This window comes from Theropithecus gelada, chromosome 11 (genome assembly GCF_003255815.1).
Source record: "Theropithecus gelada isolate Dixy chromosome 11, Tgel_1.0, whole genome shotgun sequence".
In the NCBI taxonomy this organism is placed as follows: Eukaryota; Metazoa; Chordata; class Mammalia; order Primates; family Cercopithecidae; genus Theropithecus; species Theropithecus gelada.
In genome coordinates, this window is record NC_037679.1 from 27,903,890 (window position 1) to 27,922,545 (window position 18,656).

The following is an 18,656-nucleotide window of genomic DNA, read 5'->3' on the forward strand; positions in this document are numbered from 1 at the left end:
TGCGTGTCACCCAGCCTGGGAATGCCAGCTGAGGAGCTCTACTTTACTTAATATGCATCAATGCAGGACCAGACATGTGTTGCTTTAAGAATCCTTTCAATTTATCCTTTAACAAAATCATAACACATACTTGATAACAAGCTTGAGAAGCTACAAGACAATCACTCAACTTCTTTCCAAGGACTGGTAAATATGAGATTTGTTTACCTTTTTGTTTCTATTAATTTTTAAGATAGCCAAGAAGAATATGAGCATACTATGATTCTACATAATTTAAACTATGAGTGGGTACTAATTTCTGTAGCAAGGTACCATGGGAAATTTGCTGTACCTGCTGTTGCAAAGTCAATACAAATATAAATACGTTACTTTTTTAAAAAACCCAAGAACTAGTACCCAAGTATTCCACACATTGAAATACCCTGCCTCAAGAAATTATCAACAGATTTCTTTAGCTTATCAAAGCACCTGGCAATGATGCTCTCAGCAGACCCATTAACAATGATCACTAATTAAGGGGCATAACAAGGGGATCTGCTCTAGTAGAAATCTCTATTAGTTTTGGACTTTTCCAGTGTTTCACTGAGATTTGGGGTATTAGGATAGCAGAGGGGTGGCATATTTAAATGATGTTGTAATCATGGAATCAGAGGAAAAACGCAAAGATTTCGGGAAATCATACCTGCTTAAAATACTGATATTTTACATAATATCCAAAGTGTTTTATCATTTAATCCTCAACAGAAACACCATGAGATAAGTAAGGCAGGTATTATTATTTTACAAATGAGGAGATGGGCTCAGACAGCCTGGGCTTTGAACTGAGTTTTTGTTTGTTTTACTCTAAGGTTAATGTCTCTCCAATGTAAGACAGACCTTCTATTACTACCTCAGAGGCAACTGATGTTTACTTTTCTTAGAATAAAGAACTTGAGACATCTCACTCCCAAAATAAAGTAAGAGCTTCATCTCCCTTGTCCCTCTCCCCACCCTACAAAAGTGACAAAAAGTCACTATTAACAAGTTGCTTCTCCAATAGATGAGCATTATTTAGACTCATCGTTGAGAAGATGCTTTCTGGAAGTTGTAAGTTTATTTTCTTTTGTATCTATAAAAGCTTTGAGACCTTAACTGCCTACAATGTTATTGTTAACAAACATTGTTAACAAAGTCAATGTTACTTTGTTAACATCAAGTAGGCCTACCTGCTCACAAAGAAACTTGAACCTATTATGGGAGTTGGTAAATTTCTCAAGCTGTGCATTTACAGTTGGCTGATCACATGTTTTTTCCTGAGCTGAAGACAGTAGCTTTCATAAAGCATCTTTCTCTTTTTTCCCCCCTTTGGAACTATTGAAGTCTCAGTCAATAATGCCCTCTCATACCCGTAAACTGTAGCTTATGTTCAATATATTCAAAGGACCAACATTGAATGCTAAGGCTCTGAACTGTTTGTAAGAGTAGGCCCAAGATTACACGGGCACCGCCACTGAACATTTTTAGGTCAGAAAATCTCCCAAGTCCAACTCTTTGGCTTCGACAAACTGTATAATTCACTTGCATCTCAGATTAGCGCCTACCTTAAAATGTAAGTTGAGAAATGCCCATTTCAGAAGGTGCATGAAGAAATGAAGCTGTTAATAAGCCATTTGAGTTTACCCAACCATTAAATCACATCTTATCTTGATCTTAGTTTGTATATTTTAAATTAATAATTTATGCTCTGCCAGTTTCACAAAGGACATGAGACAGCTTGGTCACACGGCACATTGCTAACTGGCAAACTATTCTCAAGAAAGAATGGGCCAAGTGCCATATTCAGAGGCCTAGAACTGATTTCATACACATAAATATACAAGTCAGGCCTCCCTCCTTCTGTCTCTCCTTCCCTCCATCCGCCCCTCCCTCCCTCCCTCCTTTTCTCTCATTCTTTCTTTCTTTTGACTGGGTCTTGCTGTTTTGCCCAGGCTGGAATGCAGTGCTGTGAACATGGCTTACTGCAGCCTAGAGTTCCTGGGCTCAGGTGATCCTCCTGCCTTGCCCTCCCATGTAGCTGGGACCACAGGCATGCGTCACTATACCTGGCTAATGTTTTGTAGAGACCGGGTCTCACTTTGTTGCCCAAGCTGGTCCCAAACTCCTGGTTTCAAGCAATCCCCTACCTTGGCCCCCCAAAGCACTGGGATTACGGGCGTGGACCACCAAGCTTGGCAAGTCAGGTCTCTTGAAAAGAATCTACTTTTCCACAGGCTGTGACACAGAAACCTTGGTAGAAAGTCCAAATAATTATAAGAAGCCATTCCAGAGACACCCTTGACTATAACAGATACCTTCTCATAATGGATCGATGTATCCCTAGCTCATCTCAAGTCTGCTGGGACAATCACAACTCTGTGCCCATCGTTTGCAGTACATGGTGGCCAGCTTTGTCCTTTCTGACAATGTGCATCTATTTACTTCAATTGAGATTGAGAAATCTGTAGACACGGATCTTACTCAAGTTACTTCATTTTTACCACAGAGTCAAATAGTTGGGCTTCAGGATGAGGCAGATTCTTAGGGGAAGATGTCAACAAGATTCGCCAAGGTTTTCACATTGCTCAATCCATCAGCAATGCTGAGCAACAGAATTGCTAATACCTTCAGATATGCCCAACCACCATTCAGAATTAGATGAGCTCTTGAAGACCAACCATAAGGGTACTGTTCAAACCACTCCCTCCATTTAACACACAGGGAGGTGGGCACAAAATCACACGACAGAGGCCCAGTGAGAAAGCAGAGGCAGTTGGAACCGCAGCCTGGCACGTGGGTGGAAGGGGAAGAAGAGAGAGGGGAGGATGCTCACAGTGATTCAGTCATACTTGAATGACTCCTATCTAATGAACATAAACCTAAGTAGAATAGAGCCAGGCCTGGCATTTTTAAACTGTGCATTAACATATAGAAACGTGGGTTTTTTGGGGGGATGGAGTTTCATTCTTGTCACCCACGCTGGAGTGCAATGGTGTGATCTCAGCTCACTGCAACCTCCACCTCCTGGATTCAAGCGATTCTCCTGCCTCAGTCTCCCGACTAGCTGGAATTACAGGCACGCACCACCACGCCTGGCTAATTTTTGTATTTTTAGTAGAGACGGGGGTTTCACCATGCTGGCCAGGCTGGTCTCGAACTCCTGATCTCAGGTGATCCACCCGCCTCAGCCTCCCAAAGTGCTGGGATTACAGGTGTGAACCACCATATCCGGCCAAAATACAGAAACATTTTAAAATATTTCTCATGATATGCATGAGAAGGATTCAGATAAATCTTTTCTCTCTCTCTCTCTCTCTTTTTTAAAAACAGGGTCTCACTCTGTCACCCAGACTACAGTGCAGTGGTGTGATCTCAGCTCACCACTGCCTCCACCTCCTGGGCTCAAAGAATCCTACCACATCAGCCTCCTGAGTAGCTGGGACTACAGGCACACACCACCATACCCAGCTAATTTTTGTATTTTTTGTAGAGACAGGGTCTCGCTATGCTGCCCAGGCTGGTCTTGAACTCCTGGGCTCAAGTGATCCACTCGCCTTACCCTTCCAAAGTGCTAGGATTCCAAGTGTGAGCCACTGTACCTGGCTCACAGAAATCTTGTTGTAGTTATTTTATATAGTGTTTTTGCATTTTTGTGCATTAAAAAAATCATGGATACATGTAAGATATAGCCTTGTTTCTTGGTGAGTAGGTCTATGTGAACCTACCCACAAAGGCAGAGGGAGCTAAGAGGTTTAAGAAAGAGGCTGATAAATCCAGTTCCTCAGAAAAAAACGTTTAATAGGGACTTACAAATAGAAGCAATGTATTGGGCTGCTCCAGAAAGTGAGCCCCTGTGTCCACCCACCAGAAAGGATCCTTTACATAGCAAGTGTTTAGAATAAAGACAGCTGGTCATGTCTCAGATCCTCCTGGGAAACACTGGTGACCACTGGGGAAGTCAGATAAGCATGTTTATGAGGGGTTATCTGTGCCACAGGCATTGTTTCTTGGCCTTGTTGCAGGAACACCTTGGCATGCAGGACTCAAGCATTGGTCATCATGGTGGTTTTGCTTCAAGATGGGTGTTACCCTTGCAGTGCACCAGGCTGTTTTCCTACCATCCCGATGTGTGAGCTTAGTCATTCTCAAGTCATTCTTTTGCTCTGCTTAGAGAGTCCTATTGATGCCCAGAATTAAGCACATCAACAGCAGACCAGGTCTGTAGCTTTGCTATGTTCTTACAGGTATGTCTTCAGATGACCTGCAGCAGAATTACCTGAGGTATCTGGAAAAAATGCAAACTCGTGGGTTCCATCCAGAACAGGAATCTTGAGGCGTGAGTTCAGGAGTCTGCATTTTTCACAAATACCTCAGCTGACTCTAATTCACACCATTAAGAACACACTCTTTAGTGAAATAACAATATACATAGGATACTGTACATTGAACCAGTACAATGAATACATGGAATACAATATGCAGAGAAAGCTACATGCTCAAGAGCTCACTCTGGATTTTTTTTTTTTTTTTTTTTGAGTGAAGTCTCACTCTGTCACCCAGGCTGGAGTGCAGTGGCACGATCTTGGTTCACTGCAGCCTCTGTCTCCTGGGTTTAAGTGATTCTCTCCTGAGTCGCTGGGATTACAGGTACCTGCCATCACACCTGGCTAATTGTTTTGTATTTTTAGTAGAGACAGGGTTTCACCAAGCTGGTCTTGAACTCCTGACTTCAAGTGATCTGCCCGCCTCAGCCTCCCAAAGTGCTGGGATTACAGGCGCCACTGTGGATTTTCATAAACTAAACACAAACTTGTGTAGACAGCAACCTCAAAGCACCCTTGTGCCTATTTCCAGGCATTGTCCCCCGTGGTAGGTCCATGCACACTGTTGTGTAAATGTAAATCATTCATTCTCAGGACTGCATAGTATTCCGTCAGGGAATGTGAACCAAATTAAGAACCCTGCCTTCCAGAATTAAGCCTAAACAGAGCAAATCCCTGCATGAACACACCACATGTTATACCTGAAGGACGCTTCTCCATTTTTGACCCCATGGCTAATGTTTGCCAGGAACTACAGAGCTCACACTGTGACTGAGGTCAGAGGGCTGGGCGAGAGTGCTGCTTGCACCAGAGCAGTGGCTCTGTTGTTCGACTTTAAAGAGGCTCCTTCTAGCACGGTCTGATAACCAGTGAGGTGTATCTATTCCTAACACAGGTTTTTCAACCCTGCCTCATGAAGGCTCATCAGAGTATAATTCTTTCCTGAACACTGCAGTTGCTGAAATAGCCAATTTGGAGGCAACATTATTAGGGTGATTCTGCGAACCTGGAGCTAGACAACTTGAGTCCAAATCCCAATGCTGCCACTGCTTGTGGAATTATGTTTAACTCTCTGGAGCCTCAGTTTCCTCATGTGTAAAAGGAGGCTTATAATTGTACCTCATAGGGTTGTCACAAGCAGTGAAGAGCCACTTAGAACAACATGCACAGTAAGCAAACATATGTGTTTGACAGATGCACTGGAACTTCGGAACCCATGAGTGCAAACAGACACTAAGGGGTCATATGGTTTTTATGCCAAGGGAAGAAAGGTAGTGCAGTGATTTGGGGCAGGTTAGCCCAGCAGCTCCCACTCCACCTGCCTTTAAAGAATCATCTATAGAAGGTTTGCACATTTGTACCCATATTTCTGCCACACAAGATTCTCTTTCTGGAATCGAAAAAGTGTTAATTGACATGCCTACACATAGTCATCCACTTTTGCTAACCTTCGCTAGCCAGAATGAAAATTCATCATTAATCCAGGGCTGAGTTGGTTATTTATTTATTTATGAGATGGAGTCTCACTCTGTTGCCCAAGCTGGAGTGCAGTGGCACAATCTGGGCTCACTGCAACCTCTGCCTCCACGATTTAAGTGATTCTCCTGCCTCAGCTTCCCAAGTAGCTGGGATTACAGGCTCCTGCCACCACGCCTGACTAATTTTTGTATTTTTAGTAGAGACGAGGTTTCACCATGTTGGCCAGGCTGGTCATGAACTCCTGACAGGTGATTGGCCCACCTTGGCCTCCCGAAGTAGTGGGAGTACAGGCGTCAGCCACTGCACCAGCCTGGGTTATTTTTAAATGGGTTATTATCTCAAACTCATTTTTGTACCAGATGAGGGATTAAAAATTCTATTACAAGTAGAAACACTGAAGAATGCCTTCTGCGATTCATTCTGGCTTGTCTTCTAGTTCTTGCAAAGCTGTGACATTTCATGTATTTTATGTATTTCCTAAGGTGCTGTAGCTACCAGGATACAAGGCCAGTCCAGGGCTACTCTTTCTGCTCTGTCTCTACCTACAGCCATTATGACCTGAATCTACTCCACAGGACACAGCTTTTTTTTTTTTTTTTTTTCCCATCGCTTTCTCTTTTCTCTGGAGGTATCTGCTAAAATTGCAAGCTCCTGGGCCCACCCAGAATGGATACCCACTTTTTAAGTGTCTCTTCAAACTCCTCATGGCTCTTTCTGTTTACCAAAGTCATACATACTTTTTAAAAATTTGAGCACTCAAAAATATATACTATCAGACATGAAATCTATCTACATACCACTCTATTCCCCAAAATAGATTCCAGATGGAGTTAGGTGCTAAATGTAAAAACTAAAACCATAAAAATATTGAAAAAGGTATAGAATATATTTATGACCTTGGGGGAAAGAGGGCCTTTTTAAGTGAGGCATGGAACATACAAGCATAAAGAAAAGGACTGATGAATATGACCTCATAAAAATTAAAAACTTCTGTAAGGCCAAAGATACTGAAAACGAAGCTTAAAAGACAAGCCACAGAAGAGGTGAAAATATTTGCCACCTATATAACAAAGCATGAATAAATAGAAAAACAGGCAAATGGCACGAGGAGATAGAAATGACCAAGAGAGTCGAACAGAAGTCCCACAGAGGCAGGGGTTTGTGTTTGTTCCTCTGGGGCGGTACCTCAATGTTGATTTCATGATGAATTAATGTGAAAACATGTTCATTCTGATTTTCAATCATGTAAATGCAACTAATTGTTAATTAGAGATAGGTTCCCACTCTGTCACCCAGGCTAGAGTATAGTGGTGGGACCATGGCCCTGGGTTCAAGCAATCATCCAGCCTCGGTGTCCTGGGTAGCTGGAACGACAGGAATGCATCATCATGCCTGGCTAGTTTTTAAAAATTTTCTGTAGAGATGGGGTCTTGCTATGTTGCTGAAGCTAGTCTTGAACTCCCGGCCCTGGCCTCAAACAATCCTCCCATCTCGGCCTCCTAAGTTGCTGGAACTGTAGGTGTGTACCACCATGCTCAGTGAAAATGCAACTTAAAATGGAGATTTTTTTTTTTCACCCATTAGAATGGAAAAAAAATTAGTGTTGTTTAGGATGTGGGGAAATGTACATACTCATGTGGGACTGGGAGTGTAAATAATACATCTTCTTGTAGGGTAATCTGTCAGTATCCATCAAGCACAAAAACGCATGTACTTTTTATGCACACATATGTTTATTGTGGCACTATTCACAATAGCAAAGACTTGGAACCAACCCAAATGTCCATCAATGATAGACTGGATTAAGAAAATGTGGCACATATACACCATGGAATACTATGCAGCCATAAAAAAGGATGAGTTCATTTCCTTTGCAGGGGCATGGATGAAGCTGGAAACTGTCATTTTCAGCAAACTATCACAAGATCAGAAAACCAAACACTACATGTTCTCACTCATAAGTGGGAGTTGAACAGTGAGAACACATGGACACAGGGAGGGAAATATCACACACTCGGGTCTGTCGGGGGGTAGGGGGCTAGGGGAGGGATAACATTAGGAGAAATACTTAATGTAGGTGATGGGTTGACGGGTGTAGCAAACCACCATGGCACGTGTATACCTATGTAACAAACATGCACGTTCTGCACATGTAACCTAGAACTTAAAGTATATATCTATCTATAAGTATATATCTATCTATAAAAGAAGAAGAAGAGGAAGAGGAAGAGGAGGAAGAAGAAGAAGAAGAGGAAGAGCATCAATGAAAGAAAGAAACTTGGGGGGAAAATGCATGTACTTTTTGATTTAGCAATGCCTACCTTGGGAAATTAAGGAGCTAATGCGCTTGTTTAACGGTATCTATTGCAGCATTCTTTGAAATATCTAAAAGTTATAAGTGACCTAAAGAATTATCAATATGGAAATGATTAAATAAAGATAAAATTATACCACAGAATAGTTTGAAACAGTTAAAAAAATGAGGTATCTCTATATGTACTAACCTCTAACACAACACATGTAAGGGAAAAAGCCAAGTTGCATAATGACATTTACAAGAGTGTTACTTATAAGACAAAACTGTAGACGTGTGTATACAGCGTATGGAAATGCACATCAACTTTTTTTTACTTCACAATATATTCTGGACATCTTCCCATGTCAAAACATATAAATCTACCTAATTCTTTAAAAAAGGTTGCAAAATACTCCATTGACTGGGTTTGGCATAATCTGACCAATTCTCTATGGATGAATGTATGGGTTTAAAAAAATATCTTTATTGAGACATAACTTGCATACTATACAATCTACTCATTTAAAGTATACAATTCACTAGTTTCTTAAACTATTATTTTTTTTAAAAAATGGCAAAACACATACAATAAAATCTGTTATTTAACCATTCTAAGTGTACAACTCAGTGGCATTAACTGGATGACTGTATCATTTCATTTTTTTACTCTTATAAGAAACACTGCAAATACAATGCTGTATATCCTCATATATACTTTGTGCAAATGATTCCATAAGATAGAAAGCTCTCATTTGTGATGGCCCAGTGATAAAGAGTGATAAAAACGGGTTGGTCTTTTCCCTAAGATAACTACATTATCATTAAATATGATTTTTAAACCTGTAAAATACAAGGAGGATTTTCCCAAGCAAATTTAGAAGTTGAAAAAAAACCCCTCATTTTTCTCTGTTCATTCACCTTCTCGAATATATAACTATAAGCTAATTAAAGTAAAGGATGATTTGCTATACAGCATCTGGGCATAAACATGATAGATGTCAATGAAATATGTTATTTGGTATCTGACTTTAACCTGAGTCTTTTTTGCCAGACATACCACAAGCAGTTGGATCTTATGCAGAAAGACACGGCTTCAACATTACTTCAGGTTTCCTAATCTGGACCTCAGAGTCTCCTTGGAGAGTGACCTCTGGCAATTCATTTAATCCTAGGGCCTCAGGTTCCTTTTCTATAAAATAGAGGGTCTGTCCAGGATGCTATAACTTGTATGGCCCAGGTCCCAAAGTGTGCTGGCAGGAACAAGGTCAGCCCAAACTGCAGCTGTGGTTGGAGCCAAGCTCTCTAGACTTGAAGCTCCAGTCCTGAATCTACCAGGTACTTGCTTTGTGGCCTTGGGCAAGTTGCTTAACCACTGGCAAGTCAGTCTCTAAAGCTGTAAATTGGTATTTACCTCATAGGGTGTTGTGTAGATTCACTGAGATACAAGCAGGAACATTGCCTAGCCCTGTGCCTGGCATCAAAGATGCCCTCCATAAACAGTAGTTTGAGGGTTTTACACACAAAGCATATGGCAGGGCCACACTTCAAGGCTGCCAAATATCACAGTTTATGTAATAGCAGTAAGAATAGCATATACTTCTATAGCACTTATGTGCCAATCATATTCTGAGTACTATATATTTATTAACTTATTTAGCCCTGTCAACAACCTATGAGGTAGAACTATTATTTCTATTTTACAAAATAGGAAATAGGCACAGATAGGGTAAGACAGTAGTTCAAGATTACAGCTACTGAATAGCAGAACCAGGATTTGAACCCAGGCAATCTGTGTTCTTCGGGCTCTGTGTTCTCAACCATTATTAAACAGTCTTATTATAGTGTTACAGGTCTTTTAAAGTTTGTCTAATAGGTTTTCTGGTTTTTGCTAGAAAGCCCCACAAAGGGGAAAAAATAAACTGTCATCTTCTTCTTATTATTTTGAGACGGAGTTTCGCACTTGTTGCCAAGGTTGGAGTGCAATAGCATGATCTCAGCTCACTGCAACCTCCACCTCCCAGGTTCAAGCAATTCTCCTGCCTCAGCCTCCCAAGTAGCTGGGATTACAGGCATGCACCACCACACTCAGCTAATTTTGTATTTTTAGTAGAGATGGGGCTTCACCAAGTTGGCCAGGCTGCTTGAACTCCTGACCTCAGGTGATCTGCCTGCCTCGGCCTCCCAAAGTGCTAGGATGACAGGTGTGAGCCACCATGCCTGCCTGTCTCATTATTGCTTATAAATATTTGTATGTTTGTGGGTATGGGCATAAATGGGGAATTCTTCCCTATTCTGATAGATCCTCAATTTCAATGCCTGATACCAATATCTTTTTCATACTGAGTTTTAAAAAATTAAGATGACTTTGCCAAACACTTCATTTGGACCCTACCGTCTAACTTAGAAACCTATATTTAAAATGACTGCCAGATGATAACTTGGTATAAGGGCTGTGCAAAAAGAGGGAGTATAAGAAAAGGCATTATTAAACTTCTCGTTGGTCACTTATGACCTCTAAGGTCACACCATGACCTACGAGCCCACTGAGTTTTGGAACTCAAACTCCAGGAGAGTTGCCTTCTCATACAGGCACACTCTACTCCTTTAACTTATTCTATTTCCCTAGAGTTTCCCCCTCAGAATTGAATGGTTTCTCACTAGACTGCATGTAGCTTTATAGCAGCTCATAATTTGTCCCTTAGAGGAAATACAGTTTGGACTGCTGACTGAGCAAGCCTCAGAGTTTTGGCAGCCTGGGATTCTGTTAAATTAGCAGACATAAAAGCTTATTTTGTTTTCCTCCATTAATACACTTCTATCTCCATCTCCAGCACACAGGGAAAAGCCTTCCCCTCTGCAGCAATCAGGATCCCAGTGGTGAGGACTGATGTAGTTGCTTGCATGACCCAATCACTTCACTCCCAGGATGCACAGGAGCTGGGGCTGCTATGGACAGGGTCAAGTGTCCCTACATGGCACCAAGATCTCCTCCCAGATGTTAAGGGTGCTGCGTTAGATGCTGTCCTGCCAATCAGCCTTGTTGTTGTGTAGTATACCGTCTTCCTCCAGGGGTGCTGCAGTCCTAGCACCTGAGGTATCTCAGTCTGTGCTCACTGGAAAGTCCAAAGTTCCTGATGACCAGATTCTGCCCCCTACTGTCCCCTACCCTCTCATTCACCTTGTCCCTCAATGAAGTCTGAATCTCAGCTGTGAAGAAGGAGGCTCCCGAGTACAGGCAAATCAATAGAGGTAGTTAAGGGTTTCTGGGCATTTTGAGATAGAGTAACTCTGCCCAGAGCATAGTAAGGATGTGGGTGTGGGGAGGGTCAACAGTGGGATCTTTTGCCTAACCCAACACCCACGTGATCTACCAAGATACTCTGTTGCTTACACAACTCCCAGTATTTGGCTTGATATGTAGAATATATTTAATATTTTCTAACAGATGCAATTTTGATCAGTTTGAGAGGGCTCTGAACCTTTGCAAAGGATCACGTGTACATCAACTAGAGTACTACAGTCCCAAGGATGGGGACTCAAACTCCTTGGCACCCTGAGAGAGCCTAGCACAGTCACCTGCTGAGGGCACATCCTCGGTTTATTCTTGCAAAGGTTCCTGGTCAATGCAGCAGACTTCAGGCTACTCACTGCTGGTAGTGGAACCTTTATTCCTATAAAATCCCACGTGGAAACCCAATGTAAAAAGTTAATCCATCTCAGCATTTGTTTTCAAGAGTATGATGGTAACAACTCCTATGAGGATGCGAGGAATTACATCAAGAGCCAGTTCCTTGACCTCAGTATGCAAAAAGATATCAAAAGAATCTACAGTCACATGACCTGTGTTACAGATACATAGAATGTCAAATTTGTGTTTGATGCAGCTACAGATATTATTATCAAAGAAAACCTCAAGGACTGCAGCCTCTTCAAATCCTCACCATTCCATTCCTCAGGTATAAATTCTATAAACAGGCTTGGAATCTGGGTAATTACAAACAGAAAATTATAGTCAATATACCATGGCATGAAGAATGAATCCATTCTTTGGAGATGGAGTATGCATGATTGCAACTGTGTTTCATACATTCTTTTCAAAGTGGGATAGCTAGTGGAGCTTCAAGAGCACAAGGCCAGTCATCAGAAGACCCCTGCCCTACCTCTACCCCCAGGTTCCAGTACTGGTTTTCCAACTTAATACAAAAGTCTGAATACTTAAAAAAACTTATCAGAGTTTTTACATAATTTAAAGGATGAAAATGTGTAAAGGGCCTAGCACAGTGCATGGCACATAAAGATGTTCAATGATCAGCAGGGGCATTGCTTTCATTTTCCCATTCTCTTTGCTCCTCTTGAATGGCTAGCCTAGAAAATGAGACCAGGATACGTTCCCTCTCCAGTTCCTGCTCAAGCACACAGCGGTTACGCACAACGTCAAATATAAGTGGTTGTAATTAATAATAATTACAATATTCCAAAATTATGTTTAAATCTAGGTGTCTGTTCCTTGATACTCTGGCATTTTTCTTCACATTCCGAAAAATTAATGTTTGTCAGTTTCTGTATAAGGTTGGCATTCATAGAATCAGCTGCTCTGGTTTAAGGAATGTGTCCCCAAACGGTCCTGTCTCCTCACCTGCTGAAGTGCCCTAGGACACCTCCACAGAAGCCTACAGGCTCTAGACACCAGGCTCTAGAGTAGTAGAGGCTAAGTAGTCTCAGGCAAGTCACTTTTTTCTGAGCCTCACTTTCCTATCTGTAAAACAGGGATAATACTACCTAATTCACAGGGTTGGTGTCAGGATTGAAAATAATATGGATAATTAGCTAGTACACAGTAAAACATTCAATAAAGTATACAACTTTTATTACCGATCCCCAAATACCTCTTTTTATTGTGTTTTTTTCTTTTTTTAGATAGCTTCCCAAGGACAGCGAACAGAATGTCCTATGGAAACATAGCTCCCATGGGGCTACAAATATTGCCAATTTTAGTGAGAAATTACGTGAGTCAAAATACTTTCCTTATGTATCACTGTTCTTTGAACAATCTGTTTTTTTTTCTTTTAAACCACAATGACAAAAGCCTTCTAAAACTTTGTGTTTTCCAATGAGCACAAATTAAGGGAACTTAGATGCTAAGATACATTAGAAATCACCATCAAATTCTTATCCTTGGCCGCAGGTACAAGGGAAGTCTCATCTCCTTGGCAAACAAGGCTTCTTGGAGTGCAATCCTACCATGTCCTCCCTGGACTGCTCCTGCCACCCAAGCACAGCATGTGTTTTCCTAGTCGCTTTACCTGGAATTCCTACCACCTCCATCTCTCTGCCTGGTAGCATCCAAACCTTTGTTCAAACGTCAGCTTCCCTGATAAGCCTTTCTCAATTTTACCAAGCACCCTGTAGGCCAGGCTACAAAGCATCCCTACACTGCACTGTTCACTGTAACCAACAAAGCCCCATTACAATGCTTTTCCCATTATGGCAATTGGGTGTAAGGCCCACCGTCCTAGTTCCTAAAGGGGAACACCCAGGTCTGTTCTTCTTTGCATCCCCTTACAAAAGTTCTGGTAGACAGTAGGAACTCAATGAATATTTGCTGAATGAATACATAAATTGCTAAAAGACAGATTTGGGTTACTGAACCAAATCTGTCAACTACCAAGATATCATTCTGGGCCATCAATTTCTTCATCTGTAAAATCTATTTGCTCTTGCCTATAAAATGGGAATGTAAGTAACTTACATTTTTTTAAATAGCTTAAAGGAGGAAAATGTGTAAAGGGCCTAGCACAGTGCATGGCACATAAAGATGTTCAATGATCAGCAGTGGCATTGCTTTCATTTTCCCATTCTCTTTGCTCCTCTTGAATGGCTTGCCTAGAAAATGAGACCAGGATACGTTCCCTCTCCAGTTCCTGCTCATGCACACAGTGGTTACACACTACCTCAAATATAAGTGGTTGTAATTTATAATAATTATAATATTCCAAAATTATGCTTAAATCGAGGTGTCAGTTCCTTAACACTCTGGCATTCCACTTTACATTCTGAATAATTAATGCTTATCAGTTTCTACATAAGGTTGACATTCATAGAATTTGTCTCCAAAATTGCTGATTAAAAAAAAATCATTCCTTTCTGTATGATATGTGCTCTGTTGAAGGCAAAAGAGAAAAGAAAACTACACATAATCACCATTGAAACATTTCTAATAAGTTTTAGACATAAAAATAAATTCACTTGAAGGTTTAAATGAACAATTCCATTCAATTATGGCATTCAAATTAAAACTTTTCACACTGATAGCTCTTAGGAATTGTTACTATTTTTACACACTTAATATTACATTTTGTGGTGCTCTGGTTTATGTTCCCTTGTGTGTTTGTATTTTCTAACTACTTTTTGTTCCAGAAATGATTGCTGCACCATATTCCTTAAAGAGAATCTCTGGGCTGGGCATGGTGGCACATGCCTGTAATCCCAGCACTTTGGGAGGCCAAGGTGGGTAGATCATGAGGTCAGGAGTTCAAGACCAGCCTGGACAACATGGTGAAACCCTGTCTCTACTAAAAATACAAAAATTAGACAGGCGTGATGGTACATGCCTGTAATCCCAGCTACTCGGAGGCCGAGGCAGGAGAATCGCTTGAACTCGGAAAGTGGAGGTTGCAGTGAGCCCGCACCATTGCACTCCAGCCTGGGTAACAGAGTGAGACTCTGTCTCAAAACAAAACAAAACAAAAAAAAGAGAGAGAGAGAGAGAGAGAGAGAGAGAGAATCTCTGTTGCAATGCAAAACTAATTGTAAAATTATCAGAAATTTTTCAGTCAAGAAAACAAATCTGTCATTTTTCTATCAAGCAAAAACCCTTAGGATGATTATATCTCCCTGTGGATGAAGCAAAACGTGTTTAACAGCCTGTGTAATGTCCTCCATAATCTACCCCATACTCACGTTCTCCTCTCTCCCCTCCAGCCACACTGAACTTCTTTTGCTCCTCAAAGTCAATATGATTCTTCACCTCTAGGACTTTGAACATGCTATTTATTGCCTTGCCTTTCCCTTTTCACCTGGCTGATCTCTCTTTATCCTTCAGGTCTCAGCCATGAGACCTCTGTCATATTCTCGCACACAGCTAATGACATCTGCGTTTATTGGATTGTCAACTCCTTCAGGGCAGGGGCCATGTCTAACTTCTTTACCTCTATAGTCTCATGCTAGCACATGCCACAAACTATATTAGGCATTCAATACATGATTACTAAATAAGTGGAACGAATCTATCTGGAGAGAAATATAATTTCACTAACTATACTTTGGGATATAGAAATTAACTTTATGGCTCTCAGGTTTTGACTTTCACCTGCATTCAACATTAACCATGACCTCGAGAAGAAAGAGTTAACTTAACCAGTATGTTTTACTCAGTTCTTGCTTATCTTTGGGAACACCTGCAGTCACAGCAATGACCCTGACCCAAATCCTGAGCACTAAACTCCCTGAAATGCTTACTAATTAGTTATGTTATTTTTGTGCCCTCAAGGCAGTGGTCAAAATATATCAAGACAGTATCATTGTTTAAAGTTAACGTGAAGATTCCTGATGCGTGCTAGTACCTAGTCTGGGGTCTGCATCCTGGCTGGTTACATAGCTACACGACCAGTTCCCTTGACCAGCTCTGAACTCCTAAGACTTGAGTGGACTTTCCTGGGTGGAGGCGTTTTGCATATGTCTCTGCAGTTTACAGCTGGAGAGAAACATGCATTCCTGAGAAACGTGTGATCCCTGCAGAGAGAGGACAAGAAAGTCTACTCTGACCTCTCTAGTTTTGCCACCATATATCCATATCCTGCTGTTCCTGCACCATACCCTTTGCTGTAATAAATCTTAGCCTTGAATATGATTTTATATTGAGTTGTGAGTGAGTCCTTCTAGCAAATCAGTAGTAGGTGGTCATGGTACTCCCCCAAACATCCGCCTTCTTCAGCCACTCCCCTTTTTGACATCTGAGCCACCACTCTTAGTTTTCCTTCTACCTCATGACTATTTTTTTCCCATCTCCATTGTTGGCTCCTCTACTCTACCAGACTAACGGTGTGAGGGTGCTATAGCTCGATTCTGGCCTTCTTTTCTTTATCGCTACTCTCTTGCTAGATTGTTTTATTAGTCGCACAGGTTTCAATACCATCTCTATGTTGATGACTCCCAACTTTCTTTCTGCAGCCAAATTTCTCTCCTGAGCTCCACTTACATACCCAGCTGTCTCCACTGGATACCCTCCTGAGGAGTTCACAATTTCTAAAGAAAACGTCTGGATCAGAGCTCTTGATTTCATCCCAAACCTGTCCTCTTCCAGTTTTTTTCCATCTAACGTAAGAACACTTCATACACTCAGTCAAGCACAAAACCTAAGCGTCATCCTTGATTTTCCTCTTCTGCTCACACACCTTCCTCCTCCAATCCAATCCAATCCAATCCAATCCAATCCAATCCAATCCAACTCAACCCATTAGCAAGTACTCTTGGTTTTATTTCCAAAACAGATTTCCAATCCTTTCACTTCTCTCCATTCCTATCAGAGCATCTTAATCCAAATCACCATCATCAACATTTGCCATGATTACTGTAACTGGATTATTCTCCCTGCTTCTATACTAGTCATTTTCTGTATTCAGTAGCTAAAGTTATCTTTCTGAAACCCACATCAGATTGCATCACTCTCTTCTTAATGGGAAACCCTTTAACGATTTCCCATTATTCTCAGAACAGAATTCAAACTCTGCATTTTAGAATTGGCTTAGAAGGCACTCTATGTTCTGTCCCCTGCGTACCCTCCAACTTCCTCAAAGACCACTTTCCTCTTGCTCACTGGGCTCCAGCCACCCTGGTCTCACTTCCATTCTACTCTTTCTACCTCGAGGCCTTTGCACATCACTTGCATGTTGTGCACTTTGTAACCAGGCTGTAAAATCTAGCTGATTATCACCTTTAAGATCTCCGCTTCAACCTACCACCTTTTCAGGCAGGCCTCCTGTCATTCTTTCCATACAACACTCTCTCAAACAGTAACTGCTATGTTTTAGGCACTGAAAATACAGTGACAAACAGGATAGGTTCCCTGTCTTCATGGAACCTATGTTCCACAGTAACTGTCACTCTCCATTACATTAAACTATGTATTTGCTTCATAGCAATGATCAGAATCTGAACTTGCCTTGTTTTTTGTTTGCCTCCCTCACTAGCACGTGTAAGAAACATCAGAGCAGAGAGGCTGTTTGCTCACGACTCTGTCTTTAGCCTAATACAGTGCCTGGCACACACAGACTGGGATTTACTTCCAAGCAAGAATTATTTGACCAAAGAGCTCTCAGTGTAAAAAATGTTTGGAAGTTTCTGCAATTGACTGACATGGTGTTGTGCTAGAACTGTATGCCATAGAGTTTGGAAACACATTTTGTACCCTTAGAAGTACATGTTCTTAAAACTCAAAAGATGGCCAAGTCCAACTAAAAAGTTTGTTAAGGCTAGAATGTGGCATTTCTCAATTTATCTTTCTGTTTCTTCATAAATTGAAAGGAACTTACAGTAACAAATGATAAACCAGCTAGGCTTATCTCTACCACACTAAGATTATTTATCTGAGTCCCAAAGAGCAATGGAAAAAATTAAATGTCTGCCCCAATTGAACAACCTTTATCTGAAATTCAACTGTGCACATTTACCATTATTAGTAAGGTGTGAATAGTTTGGATATTTGTTCCCCCAAATTTCACACTGAAATGTCATCCCCCACGTTAGAGGTGGAGCCTGGTGGGAGATGTCTGGGTCATGCGAGTGGCTCTCCCATGGCTTGGTGCTGTCCTCACAATAATGAGTGAGTTCTCACGAGATCTGGTTGTTTAAAAGTGTGTGGCACCTCCCACCCCCTCTTTCTCTTGTTTCTGCTCTCACCATGTGACGTGCCTGGTCCTGCTTCACCTTCTGCCATGAGTAAAAGCCTCCTGATGCCTCCCTAGAAACTGAGCAGATGCTGGGGCCACGCTTGTGCAGCCTGCAGAACCCTTAGCCAATTAAACCTCTTTTCTTTATAAATTACCCACTATTTCTTTCTAGCAACCCAAGAACAGCCTAACACAAGCTGTAAATAAATCTCTCTAATTAAGCAATGAGAAAACTGCTGTAGAATCGCCACATGTTAAATGACCCTATGCTTCCCACATGTCTCCAGGTGTCTACGTTTTCGTAAGAGTGAGTATCCCCTGGCCGGGCGCGGTGGCTCAAGCCTGTAATCCCAGCACTTTGGGAGGCCGAGACGGGCGGACCACGAGGTCAGGAGATCCAGACCATCCTGGCTAACACGGTGAAACCCCGTCTCTACTAAAAAATACAAAAAACTAGCCGGGCGAGGTGGCGGGCGCCTGTAGTCCCAGCTACTCGGGAGGCTGAGGCAGGAGAATGGCGTGAACCCGGGAGGCGGAGCTTGCAGTGAGCTGAGATCGGGCCACTGCACTCCAACCTGGGCGACAGAGCGAGACTCC

General features: G+C 41.7%; 1 protein-coding gene and 1 non-coding gene across 3 annotated transcripts in view; one reads left to right on the plus strand and one right to left on the minus strand.

Annotated features, from left to right (window-relative positions):
- The window catches only part of CPM (carboxypeptidase M), a 110,814-nt gene that overhangs the window by 47,888 nt on the left and 44,270 nt on the right, over positions 1-18,656 (minus strand). The gene's annotated exons all lie outside the window — the stretch shown is intronic.
- Positions 9,952-10,013, plus strand: LOC112635663. Its single transcript, XR_003122000.1, has one exon. It is a non-coding gene; the product is annotated as a U7 small nuclear RNA (small nuclear RNA).